Consider the following 10,869-nt stretch of genomic DNA (forward strand, 5'->3'; position numbering starts at 1 on the left):
TCCACTCCTGAACATCCCAGATGTCCTCATTTTTCAAGGACTGCAATTTCCCCTCAACAGTTGTCAAAAATGCCCTCAACCACATCTCTCACGTTTCCCGCAATTCATCCCTCACACCCCCTCCCCGCAATAACAACGAAGAATTCCTCTTGTCATCACGTATCACCCCATTAACCTCCGGATCCAATGCATCATATTCTGCCATTTCTGTCACCTGCAATCTGACTCCACCACCAAGGATATATTTCCCTCCCCACCCCTATCTGCCCTCCGGGTGGACCGCTCTCTCCATTACTCCCTCGTCCACTCCACACTCCCCACTAGCCCCACCACCCCTAGCACTTTTTCCTGCAACCGCAGGAAGTGCTACACCTGCCCCTATACCTACCCCCTCACCTCCATTCCAGTCCCCAGGAAGACCTTTCACATCAAACAGATGTTCACTTGCACATCTACTAATGTGGTACATTGTATCCACTGTTCCCAATGTGGCCTCCCCTACATCGGGGAAACCAAGCAAAGGCTTGGAACTGCTTTGTGGAACTCCTACACTCGTTTCATGACAAACAATAACACCTCCCAGTTGCGAACCACTTCAACTACCCTTCCCACTCCTTGGATGACATGTCCATCCTGAGTCTCCTCCAGTGCCACAACAATGGCACCCAAAGGGTAGAAGAACAGCATCTCATATTCTGCTTGGGAAACCTGCAGCCCAATGGTCTCAATGTCGACTTCACAAGCTTCAAAATCTCCCCACCCCCCGACCTCATTCCAAAACCAGCCCATCTCGTTCCCGCCTCCTTGACCTGTCTGTCTTCCCTCCCACTTACCCGGCCCTCCCTGCTCACTGACCAACCCCCGTCCCAACTCCCTACCTACACTCACCTTTACTAGCTTCATCTCCACCTCTGTGATGTGTCCATCTTCTCTCCACCTGTGTGCTCCTCTATCCACCTTCTATCTTCATCTCCCCCCTCTCTATTTATTTCAGAGCCCCCTTCCACTCCCTCCTTTCTGAAGAAGGGGCCAGACCTGAAACATCAGCTTTCCTGCTCCTCTGATGCTGCCTGACCTGCTGTGTGCATCCAGCTCCAAACTATCCAGGCATTTTATTTGTCCTAGCTTTAAAAGCAGGGTATCAAAATATAATAATCATAGAAGCTTCATAATTGTAACAAAGGTAAACTTGACTATATTATGAAAGGTACATTGACCACCAGAATGACAGACACTTGCAGCAGGATATTGGAAGGCAGCACCCAACAAATCCAGGCACAGAAAAGGCCACTTTCAGAAGTCTGATTGCGTACCACAATTCCTACCACAACAAGCACTGGTGACACACCTATAGAGTACTGCATACAGTTTTGCCTCCTTAAATAAGGATTAATATTATTTGTTTTGGAAGCAGTTCAATGCATGTTCACTTTATTGATTCCTCAGATGAAACAGTTGTCTTTCAAAGCTCAATTAAGCAGGTTGGGCTTATGCTCACAGAAATAAAATGGGTGTACTGGAATGATTATTTGTTCACAATGCTCACTGACGCTCGGTATGGATTCTGCCAGGGCCACTCAGCTCCTGACATCATTACAGCCTTGGTTCAAACATGGACAAGAGAGCTGAATTCTAGAGGTGAGGTGACAGTGACCGCCCATGACATCAAAGCCACATTTGACCATCTCGGTATTCAGAGGCTCTAACAAAATTGGAGTAAGGGAGAAAACTCTCCACGGGTTGGCTCATTCCTGACAATGTTGTGGTTGCTGGAAGTCAGTCATTTGAGCTCTTGGACATATCTGCAGGATTTTCTCAGTTTAGTGTCCAAGGCCCAACCATTTTCTGCTGCTTCATCAACAACCATCCGTCCATCATAAAATCATAATCAGGACGTTTGTTGATGATTGCACAACGTCCCACACTATTTATGTCTCCTCAGATAATGAAGCAGTCCATGTCCAAATGCAACAACACAATACCCAGCTTTGGGCTGATAAATGACAAGTAACATTCATGCCACACAAGTGCCAGGCAATTACTATGTCCATCACCTCTTGACATACAGAGTAATTACCATTGCTGGATTCCCCACTATGAACATCCTGAAGGTTATCACTGATCAGAAGCTGAATCGGAGTAGTTACATGAACAGATGAGAAGCTAGGAATCCTGAAATGTAACTCACCTTCATATCCCCCAAAGCCAACAAGGCTCATGTCAAGAATGTGATGGAATACGTCCCACGTGCCTGGATGAGTGAAGCTCCAGTATCACTCAAGGAGTTTGACACCATTTAGAGAAAACAGTCTGCTTTATTGTCACCTCGTAAGCAAACATTCACAGCCTCTACCACTGACACTCAGTAGCAGCAGTGTGCACATCTACAACATTATAATGTTTTTATTAGGAACAGGCTGGATAAAAGGGGAGGTGTAGCAATCTTGGTCAAAACGGTATCATTGCCCTTGAATGAGATGTGGTTCCCGAATTAGAATCTACATGGATGGAGGTGAGAAACAGGAAGGGAGCAATGACCTGTTGAGTATCTATTATAGATCTCCAAATAGGGAGGATGAAGTAGAAGACAGTATTGTGGGCAGATTATGGAAATCTGCAGGACAAGGAGGGTGTGATAGTGATTTCAATTACCCAAGGGTAGACTGGGAAAAAGATTCAATGTAGGACATGGAAGGAGAAAATTTCCTGCAATGTATGCAGGAGAATTTACTGAAATGGTACATTTCAGTTCTACCAGGGAAGGAGCTGTCCTAGATCTGGTCTTAGAAAATGAGGCAGGCCAAGTTGAGAATGTCAGAATTGGGAAGTATTTGGGAAATAGCAATCACAACTAAAAAGGTTCAATTTTAAGTTGAGAAAGAATAAAGATCTGTCAGTGATTAAGATCTCAGACAGGAAAAGGGCAGATTTTAGGCATCTAAAAGTTGAATTGGAGCATGTTAATTAGAAACACTTCTTAGTGGATAAAAAGGTGGCTGAAAAATGGCAGAATTTCAAAAAGGAAATTAATAAGACGCTAGAGATAGTGGGGACTACCGATGCTGGAGGATCTGAGATAACAAAGCGTAGAAGCAGATGAACGCAGCAGGCCAAGCAGCATCAGAAGAACAGGAAAGCTGACATTTCAGGTCTAGACCCTTCTTCAGAAATGGGGGATGGGAAAGGGATTCTGAAATAAACACAAAGAGAGGGGGAGGCGGAAAGAAGATGGATAAAGGAGAAGCTAGGTGGAGAGGAGACAGAGAGGTCAAAGGGGGAAAGGGATGGAGCCAATAAAGGTGAATATATGTGGGGAGTTAGGGTGGGGATAGGTCAGTCCAGGGAGGACAGACAGGTCAAGGAGGCGGGGATGAGGCTGGTGGCAGGAGATGGGGGTGGGGCTTGAGGTGGGAGGAGTGGATAGGTAGGAGGAGGGGCTGGTTAGGGAGGCGGCGACGAACTGGCCTGGTTTTGCGATGTGGTCGGGGGAGGGGAGATTTTGATGCTCGTGAAGTCCACATTGATACCATTGGGCTGTATCGTTCCCAAGTGAAATATAAGGTGCTGTTCCTACAACCTTTGGGTGGCATCATTGTGGCATTGCAGGAGGCTCAGGATGGACATGTCGTCCAAGGACTGGGAGGGGGAGTTGTAATGGTTCGCAACTGGGAGGTGCAGTCGTTTGTCACGAACCAAGCGTAAGTGTTCCACAATGCAGTTCCAAAGCCTCTGCTGGTTTCCCCGATGTAGAGGAGGCCACAACGGGAACAGCAGATACAGTATACCAACATTAGCAGATGTGCAGGTGAATATCTGTTTGATGTGGAAGGTCTTCTTGGGGCCTGGGATGGGGGTGGGTGGGGAGGAGGTATAGGGGCACGTGTAGCACTTCCTGCATGGAAAAGTGCCAGGGGTGGTAGGGCTGGTGGGGAGTGTGGAGCAGACAAGAGAGTCGCAGCGAGAGTGGTCCCTCTGGAAAGCAGACAAGGGGTGGGGAGGGAAAATATCTTTGGTAGTGGAGTCAGATTGCAGGTGGCGGAAGTGCCGGAGGATGATGCATTGGATCCAGAGGTTGGTGGGGTGGTATGTGAGGACAAGGGGGATTCTGTTTATGTTGTTATTGTGGGGAGAGCGTGCAAGGGATGAGTTGCAGGAAATGCGGTAGACACGGGGTCAAGGACGTTTTCGACAACTGTGGAGAGGAAGTTGCGATCCTTGAACTGGACTTCACAAGTTTCAAAATCTCCCCTCCTCCGACCACATCCCAAAACCAGCCCAGCTCGTTGCCGCCTCCCTAACATGTCCTTCCTCCTACCTATCCCCCCCTCCCACCTCAAGACCCATCCCCACCAGCCTCATCCCGCCTCCTTGACCTGTCTGTCCTCCCTGGACTGACCTAATCCCACCCTAAATCCCCACTTACACTCACCTTTACTGGTTCCATCCTCCCCCTCTTTGCCTGCCTTTGTCTGTCTCCTCTCCATCTATCTGCTCCTTTATCCATCTTCTATCTGCCTCCCCCTCTCTCCCTATTTATTTCAGAATGCCCTTCTCCTCCTCCATTTCTGAAGAAGGTCTAGACCCAAAATGACAGATTTCCTGCTCCTCTCATGCTGCTTGGCCTGCTGTGTTCATCCAGCTCTACAACTTGTTATCTCTCAATAAGATACCTGTTATGTACATACCCACATGAATTAAATATGGAAGTAACCAAAGCTAGATCACATTGGATGACTAAGGATATTGATGAAAAAATAAGGAAGGAAAAGGAGGAATATGATGCATTCCGAAATAACAGCAAGAGAAATCAAGAAGAGTATCTCAAACGAAAGAGACCGGCAAAGGCTGAAATAAGGAAGGTTAAGAAGAAAGGATGGTTGGCTGTGCTAATTGTATAAATAGTAAAATATTCCCCAAACATATTAAATAAGCATTTTGCGTCAGTACTCACCATAGAGAAGGACTAGGTGGATGATGAATCTGGGGAAGGGTGTGTAGATAGTTTGGGTCATATCGAGATCAAAAGGGAGGATGTATTGGGGGTCTTGAGAAACATTATGGTAGACAAGTCCCCAGGGCCTGATGGGATATACCCCAGAATATTGAGAGAGGCAAGGGAGGAATTTGCTGGGGCCCTGAGAGAAATCTTTGTATCCTCACTGGCTACAGGGGAGGTCCCAGAGGATTGGAGATTATCCAATGTTTTTGCTTTGTTTAAGTAGGGTGGCAAGGATAATCCAACTAATTACAGGTCGGAGAGCTTTGCATCAAAATTATTGGACAGGATTCTTTGATACAGGATATATTCCCACCTGGAAATCAATGGGTATATTAACGAGAGGCAACATGGTTTTGTTAAGGAGAGGTCGCGTATCACTAACTTGGTCAGTGACGAAGATGATCGATGAGGGTAGGTCAGTGGGTGCTGTCTACATGGACTTCAGTAAGGCTTTTGACAAGGTTCTTCATGGCAGGCTGATACATAAGGTAAAGTCACATGGCGGCGGACATGAGCTTGCAAGATGGATAAAAAACTGGCTCAGAAGACAGAGGCTAGCAGTGGAAGGGTGTGTTTCTGAATGGAGGGTTGTGACTCATGGCATTCCTCAGGGATCAATGTTGGGAACTTTGCTGTTTGTATATATATATATATATATATATATATATGATTTGGAGGAGAATGTAACTGGTCTGATTAGTAAGTTTGTGGATGACACAAAGGTTGGTGGAATTGGGGATAGCGATAAGGAGGGTCAAATGATACAGCCGGATATAAATTGATTGATGACTTGGGTAGAGAGATGGCAGACGAGTTTAATCTGGAAAAATGTGAGATAATGCATTCTGGAAGGTCTAATCCAGATGGAAAATATACGGTAAACGGCAGAACCCTTAAGAGTACTGATAGGCAGAGAGATCTGAGCATATAGGTGCACAGGTCACTGGAAGTGGTAACGCAGTTGGAGAAAGTAGTCAACAAGGCAGATGGCATACTTGCCTTCATTGGCTGGGGCACTGAGTTTAAAAATTGGCAGTAATGTTGTAGTTTTATAGAAACTTAGTTAGATCACATATGGAAACTTTTGTGGTCAATTCTGTTCTCCACAGTACCAGAAGGATGTGGTGGCTTTGGAGAGCATACAGAAAAGATTTACCAGGATTTTGCCTGGTATGGAGGGCATTAGCTATGAGGAGAGGTTGGAGAAAATGGCGTTGTTGTCACTGGAATGATGGAGGTTGAGGATGGACCTGATAGAGGTCTACAAGATTATGAAGGGCATGGGCAGAATGGACAGTCAGAAGCTTTTTCCCAGTGTGGAAGAGTCAGTTACCATGGCCATGGGTTTAAGGTTAAAGGTGATGTATGAGGCAAATTTTTAGCACAGACGATAGTGGGTGCCTGGAACCCATTGCTGGCGGAGGTAGTGGAAGCAGATATTATTGTGACTTTTAAAGGGCGACTTGACAAATACATGAATAGATTGGGAATAGAGGGATATGGTCCCCGGAAGGGTAGGGGGTTTTAGTTGTGACAGGCAGCATGTCGGTGCAGGCTTGGAGGGGTAAAGGGCCTGTGCCTGTACTGTAATTTTCTTTGTTCTTTATTCTTTGTATTGTAATAGGAAAAGATTATTGAAGAATAGAGTGGGGCCCATAAGGAACAAGCAGGCAAAGCTACTCACTGAAGCAAAGAACATGGCAGAGGTACTAACTGAATATTTTGCTTCTGTCTTTACCAAATCAGAATATGCTGACAACCACCGAGTTGAAAATGAGCATGTTAAGCAATTGAACAGTATAGTGATAGATAAAGATGAGGTGCTAAAAGGCTGGCAGCCTTCCAGGGTGAGAAAGTCACCAGGCCCAGATTAGATACATCCGAGACTGTTGAAAGTTAAAAGCTGCTGATGCTGGAGAATCTGAGATAACAAGATGTAGAGCTGGATGAACACAGCAGGCCAAGCAGCATCAGAGGAGCAGGAAAGCTAATGTTTCAGGTCAAGACCCTTCTTCAGAAATGAGGGAGGGGAAGGGGATTCTGAAATAAATAGAGGGGGGAGGAGGCGGATGGAAGATGGATAAAGGAGCAGATAGGTGGAGAGGAGATGGACAGGTCAAGGAGCCTGGGATGGAGCCAGTAAAGGTGAGTGTAGGTGGGGAGTTAGGGTGGGGATTGGTCAGTCCAGGGAACACGGACACATCGAGGAGGTAGGGATGGGGCTGGTAGGTAGGAGGTGGGGGTGGGAGTTGAGGTGGGAGGAGTGGATGGGTGGGAGAAAGGATGGACAGATTAGGGAGGTGGCGATAAGCTGGGCTGGTTTTGGGATGTGGTCAGAGGACGGGAGGTTTTGAAGTTTGTGAAGTCCACATAAATACCATTGGGCTGCAGGGTTCCCTAGCGAAATATGAGGCGCTGTTCCTGCAGCTTTCAGGTGGCATTGATGTGGCACTGGAAGAGGCTCAGAATGGACATGTCGTCCAAGGAGTGGGAAGGGGGGTTGAAGTGATTTGCCACTGGGAGGTGCAGTCGTTTGTCACGAACCGAGTGTAGGTGTTCCACAAAGTAGTCTCCACGCCTGCGCTTGGTTTTCCTGATGTAGAGGAAGCTATATCGGGAACAGTGGATACAGTATATCATATTAGCAGATGTGCAAGTGAACATCTGCTTGATGTGGAAGGTTTTCTTGGGGCCTGGGATGGGGGTGAAGGGGGAGGTGTAGGGGCAAGTATAGCACTTCCTGTGGTTGCAGGGAAAAGTGCTGGTGGTGGTGGGGCTAGTGGAGAGTGTGGAGTGGACAAGGGAGTCACAGAAAGATTGGTCCCTCTGGAAAGCAGATAAGGGTGGGGAGGGAAAATTATCTTTGGTAATAGGGTCAGATTACAGGTGGCGGAAGTGCTTGAGGATGATGCGCTGGATACAGAGGTTGGTGGGGTGCTCGTGAGGATCAGGGGTTTCTGTTTATGTTATTATTGCAGGGAGGGTGTGTCAGGGATGAGTTGCGGGAAATGCAAGAGATGCGGTCAAGGCCATTTGTGATGACTGTGGAGGGGAAGTTGAGGTCCTTGAAAAACGAGGACACCTGGAATGTCCAGGAGTGGAATGCCTCATCTCGGGAGCAGATCCGGTGGAGGCAAAGGAATTGGGAATAGGGATGGCATTTTTGCAGGAAGGTGGGTTAGTGTTAATGGAGCAAGTTATAGAGCTGTTATCAGAAATTTTCCAGGCTTGTCTGAACATAGGAATAGTCCTAGGGGCTACAAGGTTTCAAGTTTAACAAAGTATTTATAAAAGGGGCAAAGAATAATCTAGGAAACTACGGGCCTGTGAGCTTGACACCAGTCATGGGAAAACTGATGGAGGCCATAATACAGGACAAGGTAAATATACACTGACAGAAAAATAAATTAATGCTAGGCAGTCAACATAGCTTTGTCAAGGGCAATTCATGTCCAACAAATTTAATTGAGTTCTTTGACGAGGTGATACAGGCAGTAGGTGAGCATAGTGCTCTGGATGTTGTATATTTGGACTTTCAGAAAGCATTTGATACTGTGCCACATGGCAGATTGGTTAGCAAATTAGAAACATTTGGGATTGATGGGTCCTTGGCAGCATGGATTGGAAGTTGGTTAAAGCTTAGGAAACAGAGGCTAGATATGGATGGACATTTCTCAGATTGGAGATGAGTTGAAAGTGATGTTCCCCGGAGATTGGTTTTGGGACCCTTGCTTTTCTTTGATTTATATAAATGAATTGAAGATTGGTATTGAGGACAAAATCTATAGATTTGCAGATGACCCAAAGCTAGGGACTGCAGTGAGTTATGAGGATGATGTTGAGCAACATCAGAGGGTTATTTTGAAAAATTGGACAAATGGGCAGACACCTGGGAAATGAAATTCAATGCACAGAAATGTGAAATAATGCATTTTGGTAGAAGAAACACAGAGAGGCAACACGGCTCAGTGGTTCAACTTTGAGAAGAGTACAGGAGCAGAGGGGCCTCTGGGTTCATGTACATGATTCTTTGAAGTTGATCATGCAAGTTGAAACAGACGTTAGAAAAGCTTATAGAATCCTTGGGTTTGTAAATAGAAGCGTATAAAAGCAAGGAAGTGATGCTACGTCCTTACAAACCATTGGACCGTCCATATTTGGAATATCGTGTCCAGTTCTGGGCACCTTATTTAAAGAAGGATATTAAAGCCCTGGAGAGAGTTCAAAGGTGATTTATTTGAATGATGCCAGGAATAAAGGGTTTTAGATATAAGGAAAGATTAGAGAGATTATTCTCCTTAGAACATGGAAGGTTAAGAGGCAAACTTACTAAGGTGTTCAAAATTCTGAACAATTATGAACAAGGTAAAGAAGGATATTCTGTTTCTACTAGTTAGTATGTCTGTAACCAGGAGTCACAACTTGAAGATTGCCAGCAAAAGAGCTAGAAGTGAGATGAGGAGAAACTTCTTAATTCAGAGCGGCGTTAAGATTTAGAATGTGCTGCCTGGGAGAGTGGTGGAGGTGGATTCCTTGGGAGGTTTCAAAACAGTGCTGGATATATACTTGGAGATAGTAGGACCTGCCGATGCTGAAGAATCTGAGATAACAAGGTGTACAGCTGGATGAACACAGCAGGCCAAGCAGCATCAAAGGAGCAGGAAAGCTGGCATTTTGAGTCTGGACCCTTCATTTCTCGAAGAAGGGTCCAGACCCAAAAAGCCAACTTTCCTGCTCCTCTGATGCTGCCTGGCCTGCTGGATATATATTTGAAAGGGATTAAGTTAGAGGGCTACAGAGGTAGGGCTGGAAAGTAGGACTAGCTGGATAGCTATTTCTGAAGCCAGTACAGGCAAGATCGGTCAAATGGCCTCTTTTTGTACTGTAAAATTCTATGTTTCTATTATTCTATAAGATACACTGCATATTTTCAACAAGGCTCCTTGGGCAACACTTTTCAAATGCACAACTACTACCATCTAGAAGAGCAGTATAAAGATGGGAACACTACTACCGTTTCAAGCTATTTACTCTCCTGACTTAGACATGCATCACCATTCTTTCAGTATTAAGGGTCAAAACGCTGGCATTCCCTCCCTAACAGCATTATGGATCCACTTTTAGCTTGTGGATTGCAACAGTTCAAGACAACAACTCATTATCACCTTCTCAAGAGCAAATAGGGACAAGCAATAAATGTCGACTCACCAAGCAATGCACACTTCCCATGAATACATTTTAAAAATTTCAGTGAAATGCAATATTTTGGATCTGATACTTTCGCTCAATTTATTTTTGTGAATTGTGGTGTAATTTGAGCACTAAAGGAATTACTTCCTTACAATCACTTCTTCACAACCATTTCTTTTGAAACTCTCTCTCTTATATTTACACTAGCTAGTTAGATAACAACAATGTAAAACAGAACAAACAACTACAAGACTATTAACAAACTTAGGAAATTCCCCACATGGTCATTATGTGCCAATTTTGGATCATACAGAAGTAATGGATTAGGTAGGGACATTTATCTCATGCAAAAAATTGTAACAGCAGTATTGGTAATACTTTAGCAACTAAATTCTATTGTAATTCTCTGCAACAGGTCTTAAATGAGTTCAATTAAACCAAAACCACTTCACGTTATAACATTGATAATGGAAAATAACCTTGTTGAAAGTTGAAAGATTCTAAACAAAAACTTTTACAATTGGATTGTAATTTTAAGTTTGTTGCTACAAGTCTGAGTTGTTTGATTGCACAACCAGTTAAGGGGAGGAGCTTTTATTAAAAACAGCCTCATGGTCATTGGTTATATGTGCCATCTCTGAGGGAATAAATGAATCTCGGACACACTTCCTGATCTGGGA

The sequence above is a fragment of the Stegostoma tigrinum genome, chromosome 4 (assembly GCF_030684315.1).
Source record: "Stegostoma tigrinum isolate sSteTig4 chromosome 4, sSteTig4.hap1, whole genome shotgun sequence".
NCBI lineage: Eukaryota > Metazoa > Chordata > Chondrichthyes > Orectolobiformes > Stegostomatidae > Stegostoma > Stegostoma tigrinum.